General features: G+C 32.7%; 1 pseudogene; it reads right to left on the minus strand.

Moving 5' to 3' along the window:
• Nucleotides 1-1953: 1953 nt before the first annotated feature.
• Nucleotides 1954-5467, minus strand: LOC144557073 (putative cysteine protease RD21C; annotated as a pseudogene).
• Between the last annotated feature and the right edge of the window lie 3363 nt (nt 5468-8830).

Here is an 8830-nt window from a genome sequence, read left to right on the forward strand (position 1 = left end):
ACTCGAGTTGATAATGAGCTGAACTCGAAGACATAGAGAAATGCAAATAAAGCTTTTAAATCTTCTCTTTCACATTTTTCATTACACTTGTGTCAATCAATTATGGATCTCAATGCTATCTAGATACAAAGTTTAATCGTTCTTCTTGTTTACACGCTATTTGGCGTATAAAATATTTCAAGTTTAGTTCATACAAACAAATGTGGGTTGAGTGATAACATTATCACTCTTGTATATTTCAAGTTTAGTCAATACGAACGTTGTAACTAACTACTACGATCTCTCTAATATTAATTATCGGATCGAAATTGCTCTTTCGAATCCTCCCTCGATAATTCATAATAGATGACGAGGTTGATCTCGTCATACAATTTGAGCTACCTTAGGTGGTTAAATTGATCTCTTACTTCTGTTGCATAAATATGAAAGGATGGATATTTTCAAGATATAACAACTATTATAATAACTGTTTGTTTCTTTTCTAATTTATAGAACGAGGTCAAGCATAAATTCTGTTAGCTAGTCAAACACTATTTTGGAAATCTTTTATGATAATTCCACGCGTTAAATTAATTGGCCCTTGCGTACATCGACTTTTACGAGGGACAATATATATATTAATTTATACAATGCTTATCGAATGAGAAGAATTCAATGTTTATTCAAATGGGGTACGTCCGTACGCGGAACGCGTGACTACATCACCAGGAGAGTTGAAGTTGTCTTTTTCTGAAAGAATCTAAGTTGTGGAATTACTATATCAAAAGCTATATATCGATCTAATTAATAGTTGTAACTAATAATTAAATAAAAAATCTTTCTTCCAGAAATATTCTCGTGCTTATCGGTACAAGCAACATCTGAACTCAATCAACTCTATCTATCGTGTCCTAGCGGAGCAATCTGGAGATGGCAGCCAATGGAGAATTTCCATGCAAATCTACATACAAGTTTGTTTCTCAAAGGAGATTGTGTACTTAATTATAAAACATGCATGACTCGGTTGTAGATCAAATAGGTTTGTTAATTTATTTTGAGTGCATGACTCAGGTTGTAGAAGGTACTGTTGCATACTTACAAATTAAACATTGATAGTTTTCACAATATATTTTGAGGGATAACTAATTAAAAGTAGCTTAATTATTTGATAGTTTTCACAATATATATTTAAACAATCAATTCAAATGCATATTTGTTATTATTTAAAATACATATTTCTAGCCAACGGGTAGCGGGAAAGCAAGCCATTAATAATAAGATGATACAAAAGAAATAAAAAATATCAATCAAACAATCCAAATCCACAATATTAATCGATCATATCTTCAAAAGCACACCATGGCATAATGATTCTCATTTTTTGACGCAAAGCGGTCCCGATACGATCTTGCCCGTTAAGCTCACGTAGTCGGTTTAATGGTAGTAGAGAAGAGTTTTACCAATTGACACAAAATGATCCCAAATCTATCTTGCCCTATAAGCTCAAGAACTCGGTTTATTAGTAATAAAAAAAAATCACAGAGCTCAAACAAAACAAACACAATTTCATATATAACTTCACTACTTTAAAACCAAGATACCCGAACCTTTTTATAATCAAACATTACTTAATTCCTAAGAAACAATATTAAAAGCTATTTAATTAAAAACCCAAAACCCAATATGACCTTGCCGTCCAAGGCAAATATTACCTAGTCCCTATATAAGAATAATTATTGAATGCTTAATTGCCATGCAAAGCAAATTCCAATATTGCCGGTCAAAAACAAATACAAAGAAAATTATTAATTTGGCCTAGAAGATTGTTCATGGAATTAAAATTTCAAGTTGAATGTATAAATCCTTGATTTCTTTGGATCTAATGTGGCCATCGTTTATGTCCGAATTTGAATCGGATATATGTCCGAATTTGAATCGGATATTTCTTTGATACGCACCGCGTCATTTTTAAAACTATTTTGTAGGATAGGAGGCATAGCTGGCGATCCCACACAGGCCAGCAGAGCTAGAAATATCCTTTTTGATACGCATGAAACCAGATTCACCCCAGGATGTGCCCCAAGAGTTTTTTCACTATCCAATACTTGGTTCCACCAATTTTGTTATAACCAACCATAGTAACTGCATGATTTAGTTTTATTCCACATGGACCTGTGAAAATCCCGCCCGAGTATAACATAAAGGCTTTGCTGTTTGCATCAAGCGCTACAGACATTGGCTGGTGAGCGACAGCTTTTGCAAGAGCCGACTCATTATTTGCCGGGACACGTTGGTAACCTGTGATGGTGGCCGCATGATGTCTTGTTTTGGAAGAAGAACATATACCATTGATTGCTGTGTAAGGGTAGTTGTCACACCCCGGGACAACCCGCCACGTAATGATACGTAAGGCGTGTGCACATCACATACATTATCAATAATAAATACTCATGCAATATTTAAAAATCAAACGAAATCTTTTAACACCATAAGTAGTTCAAGTACATAACATAAATTCAACATGAGATCAAGACAAACATGGCAAACAAATCGATAAGTGCCATGTCAGTCAATATATCCACTTTCAAAGAGAATATTAAAAAGTCTATAACTAAAACTAAAATTAAAAAGATACTTGAGTCATCTCCTTGTTGTCCTGTTGATCCATATTCCTTCTATTCGTACTCGCCCTCGGCTTCATCATTTCCTGGAACCCACATAAGTGGAAACGGGTGAGAGATCGAACAGTCTCTCAGTACGGGATTTAGTTCCAGTCCCGGATTTTGTAAAATTGACTTATTCACACAAATATGACATTTAAAAACATATCCTCACATGCAGTCTGACTAATGCATATTTTAAACACACACACGCACACCCCTTTTTAAATATCTTTCAAGTTTTCTGTTAATCCATTTATTTGTCAATCCAGTGGGAAATCCATCCAACACTGGAAGACCGCCACTCCGCTGGGAAATCCATCCAACAACGGAAGACTTCTCACTAGACGGGGAATCCACCCTACGCTAGATATTGGCTGTCTCACTAGACGGGGAATCCACCCTACGCTAGGTCTTGACCCGTGACGGGAAATCCAACCAACGCCACGTTGACGAGGGATCTAGTCGAACCTAGACCCAATGTATACATTCCAACATGAGTTCAACCCATGTTGGCCCCTTTCCTTTAACGTATCCGTTACAATTCATGTTTGTTTTATTTAACACTACACAATGACATGCTCAACACATCCTACTTATAAGTCTCATGATCGATATGAATAATTCTATTGTATCTCTAAACAATTCAAAAGGGATCGTTCGATTCAACATGCACAATTCCAAAACTAAATAAATAAAATGCACACAAAATGGTAAGTAACAATTTGACAATATCCAGGAAACCCGTACCTGTTGTCGTGTGGTTGTTCACTCTTGCCTCTACGTTACTTCTTACTTCATAATTCGGACCTAGACCATGTAACACAGTTTCTAAATTAATATTTTATACATATTTTTATTTGTCAGTTACCAGGCCGACTGTTGTTGAGTAAGTACAATCCGAAATGTAAATCCAAAAATAAACAGTATAATTTTATCATACTATCACACATGTACTAAAATTTATTTGACCGAATACCTTGCCTAATATTTAAATAAGAACATAATTGTTACTGTGGGGTGATATACATAAAGACTTTGTTTCTCATGAAGAAAGATATATATTATTGATATGTTTTAAAATATAGTTCCTTGTAATATAAATAGTTTTAGGGTTATCGCTAAAAAAATTACAATCTAAATAAAATAATAAATGCAAATCAAAGATTTTGATAAAATTCGGTCTCTGTCCAAGAACAATCTAAACAAATTAAAACTTCTGACAATTGTAATTATGACCATAATATATCATTTTAAAAATAACTATTCATTCAAAAACAAGTCAAAACTCTACACTTCATGAAATTTCAAAAATTAATGACTATTGAAAATCATTGCTAATTTCCAGCGGTTATCAAGAGATTTTATCAAATAATATTAATACATCCCTATAAATAAAATAATTTCAGAAATTATTAAAATCTTTATCAAATAAATAAGTATAACATAAAGAAGAATATATAATAGGATACAATTCTGATATAATAAATAAGTATAATAATTGAAAATCATCAACTACTGAGATATAATCAGCGGAGAAAATCATCACTACAGATATCTAACCTTTTTCTTTCTTAATCTTTTCTATGAATAACGAGCGGAGAGAGACAGAAATATAAAGACAATGGCCGGTTTTAATCATATATATAAATAAGAACGGTTTTTTAAATTGATCACTTAGGGACTAGAGAGAGGCGTCAGTTATTTTGAGAAGTTTTAAATTTAATTTACATGTTTATGTCGCAACCTTTGACAGAATACAATTTTTGGCTGATGAACCAATTGGGTTGTATTGGACTTTCAATGTTTGAAATGATCTACTATATGTGATATCGGAACTTGTTTCTTTTCACGGTGGTTTAATTTGAATAATTTGTTAAGTAGTTCAATTAAATAAATGAACGAAGAAAATTGACATATATGGATAAACAAATATATATACATTATTTATATTGTACCTTATATAGTATTTTGATTTAACGTGGTGTTACATTCTTTCCCTCTTTAAAAAGAATTTTGTCATCAAAATTCAAACACTAAATTATAATTACTTTTATACATTAAAATATAACTAATTGCTGAAGTGTTACAGTAGTCTTTCTCCGTTGTAATGCCTCCATTTTTAACCACCCAACCAAAAGCAGACTCCATATTTCCTCCATTACAATTAGAACCGGTAACGCAATCAACTAATTCTTGTTCCGATAGACTTGTCAGGCGGCCTGTCTTGATTTTATTTATTCCTTCAATTGAAGCCACAGCCGAGAATGCCCAACAAGAACCTATATATATTTATGTAGTTAGATTCAATATACATTCAGCTACCTCTTTCTTATGTAGTATTTTTAGAGTTCATTGTGAAAGATTCAAAATATATATGATTCTATTAAAGTTTTATTTTTAAGTTCTAACTCACCACAGTTGCGTTGATCTTTAATGGGCGTCACAGCACCGTGAGTGCGCCAATCGATAGAAGGAGGAGTTGATGTCACACTTGCATACATGAAATCAGTTGTTTCGGATGAACTGCTTGTTTTGTATGTTGCGTATTTTTGCAGAAACTCCGGTACTGTGAAATCTGCAAAATTGTTAAGGTCTACAGTGTATGTCAGTCCAGGTTGTTTTTTCATTGATTGGATGAACTGAAAGTTGTCCGTGAATATTTGAAAGCGTCGTAGTTTTTCGGTAGCAGATCCATAAATTCGGCCATTGTCGCTAATCCATTTTTCAAAAATTGACAACAAAGAATCATCAGCTACTGTTATGGAGAAGGGACTAAAGGCAAGCAAAACAAGAAGAGTGACAGTGCAACGATAAGAAAATGCCATATATAAGAGGTTTGATGTATTGAATTCTCAAATTCAATTCAATTAGAGAAAGAAGTTGAGCTTGTAATGAGATGTATTTGTTGGTTAGTGGTATTTATAGAAATGCTTGGCCTCTTTGAGTTTTGCAGATTTGGGCAAAGCAATAGAAAAAATATATATAATATGCACATCATCCTTTCCGTTAGATTTTTCAAACCCGCGGTTTCATATAATATTAGGTAGAATCATTTTATCCTATATTTGAATATACAAACGTTAGTCTGTTCTAACAAGTAAAGAAATTGATATTCTGTTAATATTGAACGGGTATTTAATTACGGTAATAAAAAAGTGTAAATTTATTGTGATTGGGATAAAGCTCAAGCCTCCTTTTTCATAAATTCCTTGAAACTTAAACCACGTCTACACCAAATAATTTTACATTTGAATGATTGGATCATTTTGGAACGACCCTAAATGGGGCTAAACTTTCATTCCTAAATTAACTTCCTTGTCCTCTTCTAGTATGCCTCAAAAAGACATATATAATAGGTTGAAGCAGAAAAAAGATGTTAATTTTTAAGCTCACTAAGTTTCTTTGTGTGAGCTTTGTTTCAAAATATATCACAAATTGGTTTTAAAACGATGAACCTAAATCAATTGATGTGTTTACATGGAAAATTTAAAAATAATTTAGTAGAAAGTTAAGTGGTAAAAGCTGATGAAAAATGAATGAATTAAAATTAACTTAATTACAATTTTTTTTACTATTGAATTTTATATTAAATTAATTCAAAATTTTAGAATTTTTTGGATGCAAATGCATCACTCATGAAGTAAATCGACTTCAAAAATTTGAATGCATAATTTGAAGTCGATACGAATATACGATAAGTGTTGATCACTAGTGAACTCAAGAACACTCTAATTCTACTCTCTCTCTTTTTTTATAGCCCGTAGGCAACACACACATCCTGCTTCAAGCAGAAATGGAACCCACATTCTCCCGTAGGAGAATGAGATGTCATAACCAACGGCGCTAGGCAGCATTGGCCAAACTTTAACAAAGTAGTCCAAATTCCTAGGATAACTTGACAACATGGAAATATAATTGCTTCATTCAGATATAAGGTAGCAATTAATTTATTATCTTTTCTATATTATATGTAACTCCAAATTATTACGAAACAGGGAAATAATTTATGATTATGAAAGACTGAAATCTCTTCTGTCAAACTTAGGATTCAAGAATTTAATGTTGAATTGCATGAACGCGCGGTAGAAGACTGAAAGCAATTTCATGCAAATGTAGCGATGTACTTAATTATTATTATTTTTATATAGAATATCTCTGTTGTTTAAGAAACATTTAATTTTCGAACAAATACCTAAATTCAATCATATTTGATTTTTCAGGTGATTAATTAATTTCAGGTTTTCTTATTCATTTACGCATACAAAAAAAGAGTAAAAGCTTTATTAATAACATAATAAACTCTATATCATAGGTATTCTATATATAGCTAAAGAAGAGGAATGGTTGAATAACTGAATTTAAAAGTACAATTTGTTTTTCATTTTTCACTAAAATGATTCTAATTTTCTGAACTTAATTTACTGCTTCCAATACAAATAAACATCTAATAAGTAATAGATAATTGTTCACTGTCAAGATTTAAAAAAAAAAGTAATAGATAATTGTGCAATTTAATAGCCTAATTTATTTGCTAATATTAAGGGAATCATTTTAATTTTAGCAATATTTAATTATAAGCCCTGAAAGATTGTCAAACTTACCTACGAAAATTCCCTTTAAAACCCCTACACGGATTCATCAGCTTGATACTCCTGTAGGTAATGGTACCGTCGCGGATACTCATACTCTATCGGTAATACTGATACACTTAGACATAACACGTTTTTGTCAGTGTATTTTGGCAATAATATTTTTTTACCCTCGCGAATATTGTTCTATTCTTGTAGTATAGTAGAGTATCATCATCAAAATATAAATTTAACACACTAGCTATCACCTGAATAATGACCTTGCTTAAGATTTTATTAATAACATCTTCAACCTAATCAATAAGAAATGAGAGAGGATTTCCTTGCTTAATCATAAAAGATAGATACAAAATTATTGTTTTTATATGGCTCATAAACTTTTAAAAACAATAATTTTGTATCTTTTTCAAAAATAGTACAAATTTTTCAAAAAAAATATAAAATCTGGTCTCTAAATGCATATTAATATGAAAATCATGTTGAGTTGTTCGGATGGACTATTTTAACTTTGAAAATAAAGATAATGACGCGGTGCGTATCAAAGAAATATCCGATTCAGATTCGGACATAAACGATGGCCACATTAGATCCAAAGAAATCAAGGATTTATACATTCAACTTGAAATTTAATTCCATGAACAATCTTCTAGGCCAAATTAATAATTTTCTTTGTATTTGTTTTTGACCGGCAGTATTGGAATTTGCTTTGCATGGCAATTAAGCATTCAATAATTATTCTTATATAGGGACTAGGTAATATTTGCCTTGGACGGCAAGGTCATATTGGGTTTTCGGTTTCTAATTAAATAGCTTTTAATATTGTTTCTTAGGGATTAAGTAATGTTTGATTATAAAAAGGTTCGGGTATCTTGGTTGTAAGGCAGTGAAGATTAATAGAAAGGTTGAGTTTGTGTGTTTTCTTGAGTGTTTTTTTTTAATTCTCTTCTCTATTACTACTAAACCGGTACTTGAGCTTAACAGGCAAGATCGTATCAGGACCGCTTTGCGTCAAGTGGTATCAGAGCGAGGTTCGACAACCACCTTTACGCTTGCGTGAAGTTGTATCACCACCAACCGCCAAATTCAACAACCACCTTCATGCTTGCGTGAAGTTATATCATCACCAACTGCCAAATTCGACAACCACCTCCATCAACAAAACCTCACGTTATTCCCACCTATCGCCAACACCATGGCCGATCCTAACCTTCTCGCTATTCTCGATCGTATGCAACAAAACCATGCCAAAACCATGCAACTAATCATTAATCTTGTTGAACGCCTTGCTCCCACCAACAATCAAAACAACCACCAACATTTCTCCTCACCACTGAGCTACTACAACATTTCTCCTCAACACCGATACAATATCTCCACTAATATTATTTCTCCTTCTCCTCACCTCCAACAGAGAGATAACTATTCCAAAATCCTCAATCATTTGCCTTATGGTTCAAAAGAAGAAAATTTCAACGGAGTAGATGAAGAGATCAACCCCTTTCATGGCAGCAAATCATTTGTCTCATGTGATGAAGACACTCGACACCAACACCACACCCCACAGAGCACATGTTCCCAGCAGGTCACTAACCAAAGGGC

This window comes from Carex rostrata, chromosome 7 (assembly GCF_964058835.1).
Source record: "Carex rostrata chromosome 7, lpCarRost1.2, whole genome shotgun sequence".
Lineage (NCBI taxonomy): Eukaryota > Viridiplantae > Streptophyta > Magnoliopsida > Poales > Cyperaceae > Carex > Carex rostrata.